The 10,661-nt window shown below is 30.8% G+C and overlaps 1 long non-coding RNA gene and 1 pseudogene across 1 annotated transcript; one reads left to right on the top strand and one right to left on the bottom strand.

The window, feature by feature from the left end:
• Positions 1-317: 317 nt before the first annotated feature.
• LOC121131387 (C-signal-like) lies at positions 318-965 on the top strand (annotated as a pseudogene).
• A 2,294-nt stretch (positions 966-3,259) lies between these two features.
• On the bottom strand, positions 3,260-5,004 carry LOC139907523 (uncharacterized). The gene is made up of 2 exons (XR_011784204.1): positions 4,597-5,004; positions 3,260-4,541 (listed from the first exon to the last, which is right to left on the bottom strand). It is a non-coding gene; the product is annotated as an uncharacterized lncRNA (long non-coding RNA).
• Positions 5,005-10,661: the final 5,657 nt, after the last annotated feature.

Genomic DNA, 10,661 nt, shown 5'->3' with positions numbered 1-10,661 from the left:
TATAGGTAAACTTTTCTCTTTCATTTCACACCAAGGTTAGGCAATAGACTAGCTTAGAAATGTGTTCTAACTTTCTTATCAAGAAATATGCCAATATAAAACATCAAACAGGTACACTGTCTTGTGAAATAATTTTCTAAAAACGTATCATTCATTAGGAGCCTCCAAAACTGTTTTGATTACTTTGTTGCAATAGAGAACTATTTAGGCCTCGTTAAAGACTGAAAGTAGATAAAGTCATGAAAATCATTGCAAGATGCTGAACAAGTAAAAGGCAGAAGAATTGGCTTGATTTAGAATCAAACTCCCGTGTAAAAGTCCTTAGGAGCTAGATGTATCTAAATATGAAAAATGACTATAAGGATTTTATTGCTCAAGTCTCTGATGAGTTAGGTATGAGAAAATATATTTTAATGTTAAAAAATTATAGTTATTTCTAACCTTAGGTTCAGATGGCCTTAACACTTATCAACAGTGCCGGCATTATGGGAAAAGACAGTCACTCGCTAATTTGACGTCAGAGGAGCCATGATAAAAACTTATAAAGTTAATTGTATTGCTCAACTATTCTTGCCAGAGCCTTACTCCCACTTCTTAAAAAAGTAGCGAAGCCTGATGCAGAGTTTTGGTTGTGACAATGCTGCAATTATTCAAATGAGTACATCAGTTGCATCTATTGCTGAAAATGAATCCGGAGGTAAGTATCCATATCGTTGTAGTAAAACAGCATTGAATATGGCAATGAAGAATGTCTCTTGGAACTAAAGAAAGATGGAATTCTAGTTCTTCATTGCATCCTGGTGGGTTAAAACAGACTTGGGAGGTTCAAATGCTCAAATAACTGTTGAAGAGTGTGTTTCTACAATGGTAAAAACCATATGTCAGTTGAGTGACAAGGATCATGGAACATTCCTGGGTGATATAATAATACCCAGTGGCTTGGTAATTCAACACTATCCTTGTAGAAACCAAAACCATGAGAAATATTTGTCTGATTATTGAATTAATTGTCTAGTTGTGATTTATGAATCATTTTATATATACTCAAGCAGTTTTGTATTCATGGTACTATATATTATTATATTTATTTTTGAATCCATAAAATCCATCAAATCTAGGTCCTTTATAATAAAAATTTAATTAAATTAATCATTATAAAATGTGTCTTGTTCATTTTACTCCTACTTATGTCATATAGTACATATAAAAAAATAACTTCTAAGGGATAAACAGCTGATTTTTGTTGGAATTAAAAGTTGAAATTACAAATAAGCTTGAAAAATGCATATATATTTGATGGAAGTTTCAACCTAAAAAATTGTGATGAACAAATTTAAATGATGGGTTTAAAGTATTTTATTACAAATTACTAAAATACAAGTATTCTATAGCACATTTTTAAGTTCAAATGAGTAAAGTGTTCATAGAATATTTGGCACGAAGAGTAAAATGTTAAGTGGTGAAAAGAAAATGGGGTGCTTGCTCGGGGAAGGTGTCTTGTTTTGATCTTATGTTACCAATTTAGTATGTATTTGGGGCTACCACATCTATCATCAGTGCACACGAAATATATTTCTAAGAACAACAGCCAATGAAAAATTAAATGGGTTTTATTTATATTTAGCTTATTTATGGAAAAATTTTAAACTGAAATGATTTACTATAAATTATAATTATATAATAGGAAAATTTCTATTGTAAAACCTCCTTGTATACAAAAATTTTGTTGCTGGTATCCATTTCGTGTAAATATAATTAAACCTACACCTTCTTTTGACACTCTTTAAAATGCAGCATGTGAAAATACTGATTTTTGTAAATAACAAACAATTTTTCAAATGTTCGGCCTTGTGACTTATTTATTGTCATTGCTAATTTTTTATGTTTCTTCTTCAACCATAATCAAGATAGAAGATACATACTAAGATTAACTCGCACATCATCTTCCTAATTCCCATTTTTTAATTCGTATTTAAAACAACTTCTCTCTTTTTCTGTTATTAGAATAATTCGTTTTTGGATTTTTAATTTTTTTTTTGGTGCATTTTCGAATCGTCAACTACCATTTACCTACCTTTAAAAAAAAAATTTGAGAGACGTGGAATTGATATTTTTTAATGAAAAAATCAACTTATTAGCGAAAAATCAAACTTGACCTTCAGAGCCCAGGAATCTAATCTGCTCAGAATTAAACAAAGCTTTACTTACGTTGGTAACTCAAAATTACGAACATTTTTTTAATGTTTAAAGTCTGTATCTGTCTACGATTTTTAAATAAATGCATTCTTATCATTGTTTTTCTAAGCAGGGCGTACAAGCAAAATGATCGGGTGGATTGCTCTGGCGAGACTGACAACAGCACTCCAAAAAATTAAATGTTTGAATTTAAATAAATAATAATAATAACATTTCCAACTTTTTCCCAAAAAAATAATTTGTTGTCAACAGCTAATGAAATTTAAAATAAAAGAAGTTTAATTTTTGATATTTTCTTCCAAAAAATTTAAGTTTTTCCAAACATCTGTAGATTTTTGAAAATTTTGTTCCAAAAATTTAATATTTGAGTCTTTGTTTTGGAAATTTTTTTGTGAATAGCCCTAGATTTTTTTTTTGAAAAATTTTAATTCTTAAATTTCGCTAAAAAAATGCTCCCTTCCCCCTAATATATATAATCCTGGGTACACTTTTGATAAGTAAATTATATACTTCAAGGTTTGACTATTAATTTACATTTATGGAACAGGCATGTACTACTGGTGCAGGTAAGAGGGGGGAAGAGTCAATAATAATAGTTGTGTTGAATATAAATTTAACAAACAAAAATATACACGTTTAAATTCTTAATATTTCATTGTTCGTTCTCATGTCAATACAAATATAATCACTAATTGTTAACATCAGCTTTGGAAAATGAAAAAATCTTGCTTTTGCACTCGTTCTATGTCCTATTTCATACAATTCTAAGAATAAACATGTAGTTTTCAATACTGACTATATGATTAACGATAAGTAGAGTGGGAGAAAAAAAAATACTGCTATAAAGAGAACATTCTACATCAATTAATTATAGTGTTAGTGTAGGAAAAATAATATAATTGTACTTAAATTTATATATATTTATTCCATTATGTATTTCTAAAACAATTGACAACAAAGAAAGTTGAGAATATTCAGTTGTGAGGGAGAAGTTAACATCACGACGATCTATTAAGTAATGAACAACAAAGAAGAAATTCAATAACCGTTTTTCCTTTTCTAATTTTTCAAGGGTAGTTTTTTTATTACTTACTACTCAACACTAGTGACTGATAAGTAAAGGACTTAAGTGAAAGAGTGGACGATCAGTAGAAGAAGAGCATATTTTTCTCCTCTTTGCTGATTGGCTTAAAATTGTCAGCTGGTATCAGGGCAATTTTAAAGATGTTGAATTTAATTTATGTACTACATGTTGAGCTTAATTTTTTAATTACATTATATTGTTCATAACGGTAACGTGTTGTGCAGTGTATTGTAATAATAGATCAACTTTGACTAAAAAGTTTCCTGCTTATCGTCCAAGAAAATGATTCATTTTCCAAAAGACATCAATCGAAGGAAGTTGTGGATCAATGCCATCAAACGTGCGAATTGGACTCCCACCAAAGACTCAAGAGTTTGCCAAGTAGTACAATCAACATTGTTTACACTGTGAGGGATGTGAAAAATATTTTAATGGGTTTTCTTATGATGATGTCACTGGGCTCCATAATTATAATTATTTATACTTAAATTATTTGCATTAGGGTCACTTTGAAGAATGAATGTTTCTGCGGAAGTCTTCAAAGGACGGTACATAATCAAATTCCTACTTTATTTGAAATAGAGCACACAGGCGAATATAAGACACATATTTTTGTGATTATACTCGCTGGAATTTCAAGTAGATGGAAGCAAGCAGTTGGTTATTTCTTTACTCCAGATTCAGTTAATGGGTCTGTACTGGGAAAAATTACAAAAGATGTCGCCATAAAAGCTTCTAAAATTGGTCTACGTGTAAGATCAATTACCACAGATATGATGGACCCATCAAACCAGGCAATGTTCCGTTGGTAGAGAGTTAATTTTGTAAGAAAAAATAAAATTGTCAACTTCGTCCCTCATCCAGCAAATCCGAAAGAAAATGTATACTTTTTTTATGGTGTTCCCCATCTTCAAAAAATCTTCGAACATCTTTAGTAAACAATATTGAAATTATTTTGCCATCATTTTTTTGGGAAGAAAGACATTTATCAAACCATATTGTTTCTGTAAAACATCTTCAAAAACCGGTAGAGTTAAAAAAAGTTTAGGAATTGAAAATTGTTCAAAATCTTTCTGGAAGTATCATAAACCCAAGCCATTTTTCAAAAATGAATGTTGCTGATGCAATGACTTCTTTTCCCCATGCAACAAGTGCGGCCTGAGATATTAGACAATCCAGGAGTCAGATGGGTTAAGATTATTAATGGCAGAATTTATTGATTTGATTCGTTCCTGGTTCGAACTCATGACCTATCGATCACCTATGATGGTTTTAAGTTATCAAAATGAGAACAAATATAATGAAGCTATTCATACTTTACAAAAGGTAATCGAAATCATTCGTCAATGTAATGTAGGAAAAAAAGGTTATGGGAAGCCATCGTAAACTAGTATCATTTTATCGACAACTTCCATCCTTCAGTTGCACATGAAGATCCTTGATGAAGGATTTTCATTCATTTTAACTGGAAGATTTACTCAAGATGCCGTGGAAAATTTATTCAGCCTTATTAGGTACAAAATCCCAACTCCAACATCAATCTAAGAATAATTACTTTAAGTCAATTCATGAAGGAAAAGGGATCTTCCAATTATCAGTATGATAATGGTAAATATCTAATCGATTTATTAGATGATTATAAAGAAGGAAGAAATAAATCTGACGAAGTGGATAATGCATATTTTCTTCAAGAACTAACTCCTCAACTTCTAGAAGAAGATACTGAACAACAAACAACGGAAGTTTAATAATATATTGCAGGCTATATTTTAAATCATATTAGCAGCTGTTTATTCGGATTGACTTAGTTTGTTATTTTGGACACTAACGATAGTGGCCCGTATTCAAAACTCCTTGATCTAAAAGTTTTGTTGTGGATTTTTTTGTTAATCTGCTCTTTCCCTTGAGTCCTTCAGTGATAAGTAAAGAGACTAAAAAGGAAAGAGGAGACAAGATCGTTGAAATAAAAAAGTAAACAAAAATATGGTGTCCAGAAAAAGTGGCAATGGAAAAATGGCAAAATAAAAGGAAAACTGTCTAAATGGAAAAAATGGCAAGATTCTTTAAAACTGATATAATGACTATCATCACCAATATAATATATATTATGATAGAAGAAAAATAAAAAAACACGACAGCGGTTCTCATGGAAGAAGTGCTAATCACTTAATTCTCCGTTATCAATTACAATATCATTAGACATGATGTATCATTCATATTTGACAAGACTCTTGGATCGACGGACAAGCATTTGCAAAATACTACTAGGCAAGATCAAGCGATTTCCACTTCGTTATAATCCAGAATGTGAGGTAGTGGATGGCTTTGGAGCGACAAACCACTGAGAGGATTCGGGTAGGTTGTCAAAGGTCGAGTCGTTGGAGAGTACGATTTTATGAAGATGCAAATATGTATTTACATTTATTCAATAAATAAATTAATTGATGGAATTAAACATTGACACAGGAATTTACATTAATATTTGTTTTACAAGTTAATGAAATTGGGGCTGTATTCTCATTCTAACTTGAAATGAATGAAGATATAGAGCTATAATTTTCATATTCTTTGATAAATATCACTGAATGTCATTATTATTTATTACAAACGTAGTTACATATTCAAATATCATAGTATCGTACTAGAAAAATACATTTAAAAATTCGTTGAAGAGCATATAATCACTTGTTATGGTTCTTATAACTTGGCTTGATACATTGGAAGTATGAATTCACAGTCTTAGATAAACAACTTCAAGAATTCGAGTCCTTTAGATAACTACGTTATGTAGCCTGTTTCGTTCTCTTTTTGAAAGGCAAGACCACCGTTCTATTGAAAAATTTCAGATTGCTCAACTTTACTGATCTTTTAGAGTTTTCTTCACACTTTACAACGACTGTTGTGTTTGTTTATTTTTCTTTTATTGTAATATATACATATTAAATTAGTGATGGTTATTACATCAGTTTAAAAGAATCTTTATTTTTCCAAATACACTTTTCATTTTTTTATCTTCACATTTTTTCCTAAAATCAAAAATATGTATGAATTATGTTTAGGATTCACGTAACTTTAAACCAAAAATATAGAATATAAATACCCTTCGTTGGGTAATGAGTAATATATTTTGGTTTTAAAATACTTTTATAATTTTTTGAAGGCATAATTATTATTCAAATACTATTAATTATTGTTTTAATTAATAGTTTAGGTTTCTAGTTAAATTTAAAGAAAAATAAATAACCTTATCCAAGGTTAAATCAATCACTCGTCAGATCGCCATCTTCCATCTTTTGAAATTTTATATAGCTAAAATATTGAATAGAAACTCTCAAAAATCTAAAATTTTAATTTTTCTTTGATCTCTATATCGATCCAAATGGGAAGGCTCAATCGGGCAATGAGGCATAGTTCTACTTTGTCCATTCTCCACCAAAAATCGACCTATAGTTTTTAATTAAATCTTAACATACAATTAAATACAAATTTCTTAATTTGAAGCATTTATCTCAATTGATGGAGTTATTCAAAGAATAGTCTATGAATAGATTAATCCTGATGACCCAGACCTAGTATATGAATTGTAACATGGAAATTTACCACCTCGTTACCTTTATTGTATGACGCAACCTTTCCTCCAAAAAGAAACCGAAAAAAGCCGGAAATCATCTGGTGGTTAAACAAATTAGTCAATCATTCCAACTCCTGTATATCTCTTATCTAGTCCCTAAAGCATTAATCATGTATCACTATCCAGTGAATTCTTAAATTCATTGCACAATCATATTATTTCTTCACCATTTTTAAAATGAATTACATATATATATTGAATTATAATATTGCTTAGTTATATTCTATTGAAAGCGTAGCTATAAATTTGTAATTTACCAAGAACAACAAGAAATTGTATTCCTGTTCTTTTGGAAACTGAGCGTTAGTATAAAATAACTTATTACTTTGTTTATTTATCAAAAAATTATGAAATAGCCATGACATGACAGAGAAATAAGGAAATTGACAGCTGACAACAAAATACATTGGGTATTTTTGCGTTAGCGAGATAACGCCATGTTACGGTAGCCGGACTTTATGGAGACAGTCAATCAAATTATTTTCTCCATAAAGTCCTTGAACGGACTATATAGAGACTGTGGACTATTTAGATACATTTTGATAAAATTTAGAAGTTAGAACAGTTTTTTCCTAAAAATAAAAAATAATAAAAGAAAATAATAATACAAAAATGAAAAAATACATTTACCGTTGACCCCGTCTACAAGTAAAATTATTGGGTGGTATACTTTGGTAAAGCTGACAATAGCATCAGGAAAATCACAAAGATCAAACATCCGGCCTCTATGATGATATGGGATGTTGTGGGATAAACTAGATAAAAAAGACCTCTAATTTGGTTTTCTGTTGGATACCGATTACCCGCGGCCGACTACTGATGGCGTTGAAGGAAAATGTGGTCTCATACATCACCAAGACCATCAAGAAGTCCAGCAAGGCCACGCACGTACTTCAGCAGGACAGGGTCACTGGCCCATACTGCACTAATATTGTTCTAGAGTGGATGGTAGCAACGCAGATTTCTGGTCAAAAAACCTTTAACACCCTCAAATCCTATCTGAATCCACTGGATCCTCTGGTAGCAAATAGAGAAGGTCTACAAAATCTGCCACCCGAATATCGATGCTCTGAAGACCTCCCGTTAACCAGCAGTGGATGATCATGAAAAATGACTACGTTGCCAATGTGTACAAGGAGTTCCGGAGGCTGTAATTGAGGCTGATTGCGTCCAGATTCATGATTAATGTGCATTGTTATAGTAAAAATATTATAAAATAACATTTTCTATGTATAAAATTATCCTGATCAGTTATAAGTAATTTAATAACTACTTAGAGGTAGGTCTCAGTACTTTTTCTACATCAGGTATAATTATTGGCTATAATGTCTATTTCTTTTTTATATACCCCAGTATATATGCTACACCACTATATTTAACAAGAAAATAACATACGCTTTCAAAATTAATTATATTCCTCATAATTAAATAAGTAATGACTTAACAAAATGATCAAGTTTTGACACAAACTTACATTATAATCATAGATAAATAAATGAACAAAAGTAAAATATTTATTACTTAAGAAAATGCAAATAAATTATGAATTGGCAGTTGATGGTTAAGATATATCAACCAAAATATAGTATGAATTGTAATGCTTTTATAATGTTATCGAGGTACAAGAGAGATCCTGTTTTATTAAAACAATTTCCACTATCACACATATTAGCGACCATGGAAAGCATTGATTTCAGGCATGTTAATTTTGCTTTTCTCATCGATCTCCTTTTCAAGCTTCTTCTGCAGCTTTTAGACCTTGTAAGACTCTTTTAACAGTTTTGCCGTTAATAATGGTGGATATGCAAATGGTGGCAAGGCTTATTTAGGTTCTACATCTCTTATAACGGATGTATAGTTAATACCCTGGATATTTTGCATTTCAGATCCCTTCCTTCAGAATCAATCATGAGTTTCCTGGATGAATTGATTGCTCTGTAGCAGAGAAAGTTTCAATTGCAGAAAGATTTAGTATGAGGTTTGGTTTCAACAGTATATAAAATATTTGGAATCCAATTTCAGATTATTCATTAATTTTCGCGCGTTAACTGCTTCTTCGAATTTGACTCTAATCTTAGATCACCACCTGCTCCACTCAAACGTATCTACAAGAACATTGATTGATTCAATTGTAGCCTTCTATCCTTATCGAATAGACCCAATATTCTCAAGGAAGGAGCTAAACCCAGAATTCTCAGCAAGTAAATCAACATCAGAGCAAGATCTCTGTTATTATAGTAAAGCTCATGGATATCTGCATGCTTAAGTTCTTTAGACTCTTCATCATGAAACTCATTTTACCGAAGTAAGGAATTAGAAGCCATACCAAATTGTAAGACGTACAAGCATGTATCCAATGAGAATAAAGAGTACAGTTCCAAGGACTACTCCATAAAATTGGGGATAAATGCCAGCACATTCGTAGTAAATCCCATGAACATTACAGTATACAATATCCCCTTTTCTCAAGGAAGTAACACCATAAACAATGAGCAAAGCAAATAAGAATATAGCAACAACTAATTCGACAATGGTGCGATAAAGATAGGATTTGAAGAAATTGTTGCTTTTACGGAAGGAGTAAAGAACCTCAATACAGTCTTTGGATTCTTCAATAAGCTCTTCTCCCTTCTTCATATGGGTTTTCAAGGGCTTCTTTTGCAATTAAGGAGTAGAACAAATCCACTTTTCGATCAGCTTTGAAGATTCTGGAAAAATATAGCACATATTAAAAATACATTATCCTAATCGTTATTTAATTATGAGGGGTGGAGATATTATTCTTTTACATGAGGGGACCATTCTACATAGTAATTACAAATATATATATATAATAGCATACTTATATTTAATAAGTGTTGTTGAATTTCGAACATCATCCTTACCTAGTAAACATTCTCTCAATTCCAATAAGTAAAAATCCTATACCCAATAATATATAGGGAAAATAAAGTATAAAACGATCTAAAGCCATAACAGTACAATATTTGAGAACCCATCTCCACTGAAACCCTTCTCATCCGATTTCACATATTCGTCCGGACAAGTACCTCAAAGCATTGAGTACAATCTAATGGTGTCGAATTTATAGCAGCCGTAGGTGCAACAATGAGTCCTGGAAGAATAAAGACAGGATTAATGAGGATTCTATTAGAAAATATAATATTTCATGAACAGTTTGATAAATTACATGATATAGAGCGTTTTCTTTTGACATCAGCATTGCTGATGTCAGCGAGTTTGGAGACTTAAACAACCAAGTTTTATACCTCTTTTTTCATTAATATTCAGAAAATAGTAAACTATTGTATGTCAAAATCGGACCAAGAAATAATAGGACTTAAGCCTTACTGTTTATCAAAATACATGTCTCAAATGCTTAGTTTTATTATATATCTGACCCTAATAAATATTAAAAATATGCATAATACAATATCATTTCAATATTGGGGATATAAATTAATTATTACAATGGAAGTAATAGGATATTTTCTCTAATTATCCTACTTTTCTCGTCGCTAATCAATCAAATTTAGACATCCTATAAAGATTTTCAGTAAATATTATTTAATTCAAATATCAGTATTTATAATTGGCATCAAGTAGTATTCAATGCAAGTGTTAAGTCGTTTTTATTCTCAAAGCTATTTGATGAAGTTAGTTAAAAATTTATTCGAAATTTGTTCATTTTATGTCGTAAAATATCATTTTTGAGCCCCCAAGATGGAGTCTCCTTCAATTATGATGCAC

Source organism: Lepeophtheirus salmonis, unplaced genomic scaffold (assembly GCF_016086655.4).
Source record: "Lepeophtheirus salmonis unplaced genomic scaffold, UVic_Lsal_1.4 unplaced_contig_5206_pilon, whole genome shotgun sequence".
NCBI lineage: Eukaryota > Metazoa > Arthropoda > Copepoda > Siphonostomatoida > Caligidae > Lepeophtheirus > Lepeophtheirus salmonis.
Note: the sequence above shows the minus strand (reverse complement) of the source record. Positions and strands in the feature narration are given on the sequence as shown.